General features: G+C 42.5%; 1 protein-coding gene across 1 annotated transcript in view; it reads right to left on the bottom strand.

Moving 5' to 3' along the window:
- Window positions 1–9,549, bottom strand: part of LOC104965228 (neurobeachin-like) — a 37,132-nt gene extending 27,583 nt beyond the window's left edge. Inside the window, exons 1-3 of the mRNA XM_010794188.1 lie at window positions 9,545–9,549; window positions 4,016–4,021; window positions 1,091–1,102 (exon numbers count right to left, since the gene is read on the bottom strand). The gene's annotated coding sequence lies outside the window, so the exon portion shown is untranslated. The remainder of the gene's footprint in view (window positions 1–1,090; window positions 1,103–4,015; window positions 4,022–9,544) is intronic.
- Window positions 9,550–10,389: the final 840 nt, after the last annotated feature.

The raw sequence follows: 10,389 nt of genomic DNA, 5'->3' as shown, positions 1-10,389 counted from the left end.
ATGCTCAGAGACGAATGTCTTTCACAGATCGGAGTAAGCCATATCCCGGACCCAAGCAGTCAGGCTAACCACACGTGCAGCAACCTGGCCCTTGGCTCACGTCACTGGCATGAAACAGCCAAAATAAAAAATAAAAATAGAGGTTATACAACAAAGCAAGCGATCAGGGCAACAACTCGTGATGGGAAAATTGCCGCAGCCAAGCAAGAAACATGTTCAAAAAACCTTTGCAGTGCACACTGGGACTATATCGAAAACACACTCACCCAGAGTCTTGCTGAAAACAATACCAGACTATTCTGGAAATATGTCAAAGAGTGTGGAGCGGACAACATTGGAGTCTCCCCTATTAGAGAGGGTGAAGACCTCTACAGTAGCAGCAAAGACAAGGCTGAACTCATCAACAAACAATTTAAATCTGTATTTACTAAGGATGATGGTAGCCAGCCCTCTCTATCAGGAGATCCAGCCCCGCAGATAGAAGACCTGATCATTACGACTGAAGGAGTGACCAAACTACTGGCAAATATTAAAATTAACAAGGCTAGCGGCCCAGATGGTCTACCCAATCGTATACTCAAAATGCTGGCCTCCCAAATAGGCCCACTGCTCAAGTGCGTATTCACGCAGTCACTGCAAACAGGAAATCTACCCGATGACTGGCTGCAGGCAAATGTTACGCCTATATTCAAGAAAGGGGACCGGCACACCGCCGCAAATTACAGACAAGTTTCCCTGACAGTAGTATGTTGTAAACTCCTGGAACACATCATTTGCAAACACCTGTTGAATCACCTGGAAAGGCATAATGTCCTTACCCCGTTCCAGCATGGATTTCGACAAAACCATTCGTGTGAAAATCAACTCCTAGTCGCAATGCATGACCTGGCAAAATATCATGACCAGAAATTGCAAGTCGATGTGGCAATCCTTGATTTCTCAAAGGCTTTTGACACGGTCCTACATAAGCGCCTGTTGCTAAAGCTGGCCCACATGGGTATAACCGGCCCAATACTTCATTGGACCACAACCTTTCTTATGCAAAGGAGCCAACAAGTAGTCGTAGAAGGGGTGAAATCAAGTACAGTTGACTCTGGTGTCCCACAAGGCACTGTGCTGGGTCCATTGCTTTTCTTATGCTACATTAATGACCTGCCGTCACATGTAGCATCTACAGTGCGGTTATTCGCGGATGACTGCCTGCTCTACAGGCCTATTAAAAATGGAAGTGACCAAGAAGACCTACAGGGTGACCTGACTAGACTTCAGGAATGGGCTAACACTTGGGGAATGTGCTTCAATACTAGTAAGTGCTACATCCTACGAACAAGCAGATCAACAAACCCGCACATTAAAAACTATACTCTATGTGGCCAGGTGTTAAAAGAGGTGACCCACCAGCCTTATCTTGGGGTAGAAATCCATAACAACCTGAAATTTGGCCAACACATTGGCCAAATTGTAACACAGGCAAACCGTTCGCTCGGCTTCCTATGCCGGAACCTGCGACGCTGTCCCCAGAAACTGAAGGAGACAGCTTTTGTGGCCCTAGTACGTTATAAACTAGAGTACGCCAGCTCGGTATGGGACCCCTACACTGATAAAGACAGTGATGCCCTGGAATCAGTACAAAGAAGAGGTGCAAGATTCATTTTTGGAGATTATGAATGGGACAGCAGTGTCACAGAAATGCTCAAGCGGTTGAACTGGGTGGAATTAAGTGAAAGGCAGCGATTGGCTCGTTTGGTTCTCTTCTTCAAGATTGTCCATAACATCTCAGCCATTGATGCATCAATGTACCTAGAGCCAGTTAGAAGAAGTGCAACCTGCAAAGCCAACTCTTTGAACTTCGAGCGAATTTTCGCAACTAGTGATACTCTTAAATACTCCTTCTTTCCGAGAACAATCAGAGAGTGGAACTTGCTACCAGAAGAAGCTGTCATCGCAGAAACCGTGGAGTGCTTCCGGCAAATTTTAAGAGACATTTAGCGGGGATCATCCATCCCCCACTGAGCGTGATACCTCTGGGTTCTGCTCAGTATTAATCCAGATCCAGATCCAGATCTTTCTGATAACTACAATCAGCCCGTACACCTCGCTCCAATTCCCCACTCTATTCCAATTCCTCCTCCCCCAGCGTCCCCCTCTCGAGACAGATCGATTGAAGGTTGCCATGGCATTGACGAGGTGTTGTCGGAGGAGGGCGGAGGTGATTGAAGAGTTATTGATCCACTGGGGTTGTGGTAGAGATGTGATGTCACTCCATGTTTTCTGTTGTTTTCTTTAAAAAGAGGCTCCCGCTGTGCCTCTGATGGTCTGCAGATTATAAATAATAATGACCCTCTCCGTTTCTCTTCCTATTTTTCTCTCCTCTCCTCTCCTTTCCTCTCCTTTCCTCTCCTCCAGCCAAGACATGCTATCAAGCTCTTGTCAGTGTTGAACCAGATGCCTCAGAGACACGGTCCTGATACCTTCTTCAACTTTCCAGGACGCAGTGCAGCGGTGAGTCTGACCAATATAATAATAATAATATAATCAAATAATAAGCTTTATTTCTAAAGCACCGTTCTTTCAACAATTGCACTCCAAGGTGCTTTACAGTAGACAACTGACAGATAGTCACAGAAAATGTACACCACATAGAATACAGTTACCAGTAAAATACATACAAATACACATAAAAAGAGCATGGAACAGACATAGAAATATATAGATTACAATTCATGACAATAAAAGGAGGAGGATAGTGCAAATTGACATTGTGATAACAAATCGAAATAATGGCAACGATGGGATGATAATAATAATAATAATAACAACACAAAATCAGTTGACAAAGAAAGTACAGCGGAGAGCAAGTGTTAGGTTCCTAAAAGGCTAAAGTGAACAGATATGTTTTGAGCTTCCTTTTAAAGTCTGCCACCGAGAAAGCTTCCCTGATGTCTAGAGATATTTTGTTCCTTAGCTTTGGGGTATAATTGACGAAGGCTGCATCCCCAATCTTCACACACACACACACACACACACACACACACACACACACACACACACACACACACACACACACACACACACACACACACACACACACACACACACTTGAGCAGTATTATAAAGCAATTAGGCAAATGTATCTTTGTGCACCCTTGTTGCTGAAGACACCTTCATGGTAATTTTCGTGGCAGTTAGTCAGCACATCTTAATTGGCACTTTTCTCCAGCAGTGCAAGAGGTGATGACTGACTGAGAGGTGTATTGATTGCTCTAAACATTGGCATGATCTGGTGTGTGTGTGTGTGTGTGTGTGTGTGTGTGTGTGTGTGTGTGTGTGTGTGTGTGTGTGTTGTGTGTGTGTGTGTGTGTGTGTGTGTGTGTGTGTGTGTGTGTGTGTGTGTGTGTGTGTGTGTGTGTGTGTCCAGGCCATAGCTTTGCCACCAATAGCCAAATGGCCTTACCAGAACGGATTCACTATCAACACTTGGTTCAGGCAGGATCCACTCAACAACATCAACGTGGATAAAGACAAACCGTACCTCTATTGGTAAGTATAGCACCATTCATTTGGTCTATTTCATCGTAAAAGTCCTTCATCTGTACTTGGAATAAAAGCATTAAGGGAAAAAAAGACTCTTCAGTGCTTCGCAACTGTCTGAGATTTTCCATCTACCATCGATTTTTTAATCTTTGCCTGTCTTGCTGACCCCATAACATCACGTTGACATTTTTGCCAGCGCTGTTACAGAGGAATCAAAGACATCAATGGGTAAACATCAGGTTTTTGTGTCTGTCCTTCAGGATCACAGAATAAGGTTTTTTTTCTCTTTAGACTCTCCATTTCCAGTGCTTACGCAGAGCAGAAAAAGCTGCAGTAATACCAGCTTTCCTACCGGCAGCAGCCCTCAATGCCGCACAGCTTAAAGTATTTTTCCTGGTTGTGTAAGAATTGTACCTCTTGTTGACCGTACAAGCTGCCTTCTTTGCCTCTGCCATCACTATTGATCCAAGCTAAGAGAAGCACGCTGCTGATGAAAGCAAGTTCGGCCCGGTTTCTACTGAATGTTAAAAGGCATTCTGGTTAAAGTAAGAAGAAACTAAGTGAAGTAAGCACGAGTGACGTAGGTTGAGGGTGAGTGCACTGTACTTAAACACAGTAAGAAAAAGCACTTAATGGACTTCAGACTTTTGCTCTGGCCGAATACACTCCAACTTTAGCTTTCAGCACTTTACAGAACAGGTGATTTAATACGTAAGTGCTGTCCAGGCAGTGGAGGACTGGCCATCGGGACGTTGACAATTTACTACTGGTACCGAAGACGAGATGCCCGGGCTGATTGTTTGTCCCAGTCCGCCCCGCTATATTGTCACTGATTGGTTTCATGATTTGTAATAGGAACAGCATAATGTACAACTGCAACATAGTGCTAAATATTTAATAATCACATTAACAATGATTTTGAACTATTATTTGTTGAGCTAGTTCCCTTAATGACACATGATAAACACTTAACTCATTAGAGTGAATAAGACAGACAGGAAGTTAATAGAAAAACAGATAATGAATTACAGTATAACTTTAAATGTCAAGGCACTCCATTATAAGTGCACTGCTTGGAGGATGCCTCTGTTAGTCGTGCAGCTCTGGACCTCGAAGTAAGCGGTGTAACCACTATGAGGCTTTATTTAGCTTTGGCCTTTTATTTAATTAAACTCCTTTATTCTGCTTCTTGGCTTTTTCCCTCCACCGCCCTCCCTTTACTCCCCCCCCCTCCCTTCTCACAGTCAAACTTGAATTCATTATGAACAGAAAGGGTTTTGCTTAACAAGCGGGAAGCTGCTAGTCTACAGCATGTATGACATACATCCGTATATTCTCCCCGATACCATTGCAGGGATGAGCTCTGATCATGGAGAATGTCAGGATGTAATCATGTTGCCCTAGTAACCGCTTGTCAAGTTGTCATGGTAAGTGTGGAACGAGAGCCCAGGTCTTATCATCCTCCCCCAGATGCAGCTGCTCCTCCAGCCGCCTGTCTTACAGTATGGCGTCTCCACGGCTGCATGAAGGCCGCGATAACACACTACATGCTCTCTAACGTGCACCAGGGATTCTCTCAAGAGGGATTTATATCTGCTCTCTGGCTCCACTATGTGTGTGATCCTTCTGGGCCCCCTTTTTTTTTTAAGTCAAATGTGCCTTGTTGTTTTTGTGAAGAAGCTTAGCTGCCAGACTGCTTTACATACATGGAGTTTACCAGTGCGGGGAGAGAAACAATATGGGGGGGAAATAGAGGGAAGAGGATTAGTTGTGTTTCTCCGCAAACCTGTGATCTGGGACCCATTGTGCTGCTGCAAAGAAAACACTTTAAAATCTGCCTTTTTATGACTTGTATTTGCTTAAACGTGTGTTCTGTGAGTGTGAAAGGTGCGCTTCTTTTGTTTTTTTTTGGCAGGATTTTCTTTTGTAACAGTTTTGTCTGTGAAAAGATGGTTAACTTCCTTTTGATGTAGTTCACCTTTTGCTAGTGATAGCTTGCTGAAATAAAAATATTATTTACAAAACAACTGGTCTGACAAATCAAACCAGACAACAAAGTCAATATGTAATATATTTGACAAGTGTTTGCTTTATTTTTTTTGTACCATTCATTCAAAAGTGTCAAGTCATTCATATTCACTCCAATGTAAAGAAACCGTTCGACCATTCATTAAGAAGAGCCAACATCACTTTGATTTAGAGCCCTTAGTTTTGAACTGAAAGCCATGTTTTGAAACCCTAGTCTTTTATCGATAACAAACTGAAATGAGTGTCTGAATTTGTTTTGCAGTTTTCGCACCAGTAAAGGAATAGGTTACTCTGCTCACTTTGTGGGAAACTGTCTCATCGTGACATCGTTGAAGTCGAAAGGAAAAGGCTTCCAGCACTGTGTGAAATATGATTTCCAGCCTCGCAAGGTAAGAAAAGCACACACAAACCAAACTACTCAGTTAATGTGTTTTATTCTGCACAGACTCTGGTAACCTTGTGCCACTTGTTGAGATGAGACGGCATCAAAAGTGTGCTGCTGTTCTCTTCTTCTATCTGCCGCGCTCTCACCAGGAGTGTTGATGAGTGTAGATAAGTTCTGTCAATTAAGACCTGCACACTGCCACTCTGCCGCGCTGTCAGCATTCTGCTACCGCTCTGCACACATAAACACACATTCACTTGATGAGATGGCCTTCTGCAGTATATGCTGACCCAGTAGAATTGCTGCACTGTCTAACAAAGTTCCCAGTGGTTCCATTATATCAATTCATAAGTCCCCATGTCTCACAGCATTTGGACCGCCCTGTGCATGTTATCATTTGTGTGTGTGTGTGTGTGTGTGTGTGTGTGTGTGTGTGTGTGTGTGTGTGTGTGTGTGTGTGTGTGTGTGTGTGTGTGTGTGTGTGTTCTGTTAATGTCCTCTCTCTCATGTTGTTCAGTGTGTTGCTGGTTGCACTCTTCATCCGGAGTCCAGATGTCCTCATTGCGGTGAACTGCCAGCAATCTGGCCATAACGCACTTAATGGACCGTGTGACTCTTATCTGGACACCTGCATTTGTGTATCGCCTGCTGTGTGTATTCCTCAGGTTTTATAATACCATTATTGGAAATACTCTTGTTTAGTGCATTTTAATAAATGTTCATAGGATTGTTGCCTAAAAATGTTTTTTATGGGGCTCAGTTTGGTAATGAATGACTTGAGTCCTCGGCACAAAATAGGGATAACTATCCTAAAAACCACGATCACATTTTTAATAGGTTTTATCTATTCATTAATCAATTTGATATCATATATGAAGTTATTGCATGGCTGTTTGGTATCAGTACCAATAATCAAAGCTACAAATCTGTAATGCATTCTATCTTGAAAATGTTTGAATGATACCCAACTTATCTCTGGTGACTCTAACCTCCATCATTTGCAAAAATACGTGTTACAACGGGTATGCCACATTTGAGAGAACTTGCTTTGGAGACACCACTTCGCAGTCCGAGGCTGAGCTACAGTAAATAGAGTAGAAGTGTGTGAGCATGTGTGTGTGGGTGTGGTGTTATCACTGAAGGCCAGGGTCGTAACTGCAGCTGTCAGGTGTGACAAATGTTGAGTTGTTACTTTATTCCTCTGCGTGTGTTTGTCCAAATCGGTCAGGGACACACTTGTTTTTAAGCGTGTTGTGTAAAGATTTACATTTGTTACATTTGCACTTTTCTCACTTGCATGCCTTTTATGTAGCCTGCTGAATGCCTTTGTAGTACATTTCTTAATACTTCAAAGAGTCAGCAAAGCTCCTCCTTGGCTACACATTCAGATACCGTCGCTTAGCACGGTATCATAAATACATGCTCACATTTCCGCAGCCACATCTTAACATACAGTACACAAGTACACACACTTCATAAATGCACCACAATCAATGGGCTTACACAGCAGGAAAGGTGCATTTTAATATTCAGGCTATTCAGTGTTTTCTTTGTGCGGAGGGCCCACTAACCTTCAAAAATAAACCTTAGAGCAATTTATTTGTGTTTGTGATTGATTATCCTTGCACTTGGCTGCAGTTTTCTAGGTTACTTTAAATGAATGAGCATTTTCACACCTTTGTTTAATATACATTTTTAACATCAGCTCTTGTATTTCACAAAAGAAATATGATCTCAAATCAGATCATATTGCTGTTCTGCCCTGTTATGTTGAAATTACTCTCGTAAATAATATTCTGTTGGCAACAATATGTGTGGAAAGTGTGCTTCAGATTTAGATTATAGTTATAAGTAAGCTTTTTGTTTTACAATTGATGCGATAATGGGAAGGCAGTAAAAGATCAGGGGTTTGAAGCAGTATTCAGCTCCTGGACCAAGATGAGGACGTTACGCTGTGGAGGGGATGTTGTCTTTATTGTCTCCATTGTACGCAACACTCTTTGCTTCAGTTTGAAATGTTGTGCGGCATGGTGGATAAAACAGCTCAGGGCTCATGTTCTACAGCAGACCTGAGATGAAAGGTTCAGAACACGCCGGGCCTGCAGGTCTGTGAGCAGCCCGGGGCTTTCCTGTGCAGTCAGGCTGAGCAAGGCATCATGGGACGCAGGTGCTCCAAGGGGGCCCTTTCCTGGAGCTGATGCGAAGGGTTACGGAGCAAATAGCTGGCCTCTCATTGGCGGGGCTCCATGTGTGTATCAGCCAGCTTCAAGACATATGGACCCCCAGAACTCTGAACACACTAAAAGCATCCTACACTGCCTACAAAATATGTTTCTCTTTTAAGTAAGACAAGACGTTTCCACAGATGTGTCAGTCAGTTGCTGGTCAGTACAAGAATCCTCTCAAGTATGAAAATTACAAGGAAAGTAGTCCATGAAAAAACCTTTAAGATTTCATTGGAAAAAAGTTGAAAAAAGCTACAATTGTTGCTTGTTATGAAATTGAATATATAAAATAATATAGACTAAAAAGAGAGGAGATGTGTCACTGTTGTTGGTCAGTACAAGAATCCTCTCAAGTATGACGATTACAAGAGAAACAATTGTTACATGTTATGAAATTGAGAAGCACATGTGTCTGTCTGTGTACTCTCGTGTATTATTTTGTTTGGCTAAAAAGAGAGGAGGAACATTTGGAGATCAAGTCGCCTCTCTCCCACACATCCGGCCCTTTCCATCACTTATTCTGAGCTAATTGAATTAGTGCCTGTGTTAGCGCTGTGTTCATTAAGCTAATGCTGTGTTTTTTACACAGGGCTCATGCTGCAATTAAGCAGGCTCCATTTTGGGTGTTTAACTTGTACACACAGACACACACTTCCCTCGTCTCTGGACAAGTCATTTGTCTCCTTGTTTTTAAAGTTTTTCTCACACAACCTCTTCTCCCTCCATCATTGCAGAGCACCTTCAAGTTCAAGTCGGAGAGTGACATCCACCTGGCCGAGCACCACAAGCAGGTGTTGTACGATGGCAAGCTGGCCAACTCCATCTCCTTCACCTACAACGCCAAGGCGACGGACGCGCAGCTCTGCCTGGAGTCGTCGCCGAGGGAAAACGCCTCCATCTTCGTCCACTCACCGCACGCTCTCATGCTACAGGTCAGTCTGCTGGACTCCTCTGAGTGGCTGCTCGTCACTTGCCTGGTTACAGAGCTCTGATTCACCGCTCAATCGTCAGCCTATTCAAGTATGAATGATTGATGTGAAATTAAATGTCAGTTTAGTCTGATTATCAGCCTAGTTTGTCACAGGCTGACTCACACTCGCCTCAATTGTATTAAGGAGAAATCTGGAGTTTTCATCCTGCTTGAAAAAGATGTGGTGCTTTCTACAGAAGAACATCAGTTCAATAGAAATGTAAAAGATAGACAAATATGTACCCTGCAGTAAATACCAATGTTTTAATGCTCAACATTTTTGCTTAGAGTCTTTTCCCTTTTATTCAACTTTCTCTTTTGTAGATATTACTTGTACTTTTGCCAATAGTTATTTTTTCAAGGCTGGTTGCTGATTCTTCTTTAGTGCAAAATAAATTGCACCAGTCATTCAGGCACCAATTGAGTTTTTTGGTGGCTAGTTATTTCAGTTATAATAGAGGTCGCACATTCCACTTGGTTCCTTGATTCAAACAGATGCCCTTTGCAGCTAAATCAAAGTTTTATAATAATTATTGAATTAACAAAAACATGTAAAAAGTTATGTTTGAAATCCATAATAATGTTTTCATTGCACTATAGCATCATGGATTACATTTCAAATAGAAGACTTATGAAAAGGGAAAAGAAGAAGGATAGCTCTGTACATCCACTGTAAATCAGGGCTATTCACACTTTATTTAACCAGGTTCATCCTATTGAGTTCAAAGACCTATTTGACGAGGGGAGAACATGCCAATAATATCAGCAACAAAGAGCTTCAGCAATTCCTTTTAAAACCCATTTGAATAAGATCAAAAGATCAGTATAAACATTTGCACACGGATAACCTTGATTCAATAGATGTCACCAGAGCTTTAAACGTGTTCAGGGTTACTGAGTTTTGAGGTTTAAGATCAACTCCAATAATGATCTTACTTTTGGTTGGTATTGCAATTTCCCTTATCAAACATCTCAGAGCCTCCCATGGCCCTATACTACACGCTGTACTGCAGGTAAAGACAGTGGCAAATACGATTCATGTACAACCATACTTGCCAACCCTCCCGATTTTCGCGGGAGACTCCCGATTTCATTGCCCTCTCCCGATTTCTCCCGATTTCTGACAAAATCAGATTTACTCAGGACTGTTTCCACTCGGACTTTAATACAGCTACACCATTGTTTGGTTTCCATGGTAGCACGTCTCTTTAGTAGCACGTCTCTTTAGTAGCACGTGCAACTGAAAG

This window comes from Notothenia coriiceps, unplaced genomic scaffold (genome assembly GCF_000735185.1).
Source record: "Notothenia coriiceps isolate Sejong01 unplaced genomic scaffold, NC01 NC01_scaffold00037244, whole genome shotgun sequence".
NCBI lineage: Eukaryota > Metazoa > Chordata > Actinopteri > Perciformes > Nototheniidae > Notothenia > Notothenia coriiceps.
This window is presented reverse-complemented; position numbering and strand designations above follow the sequence as displayed.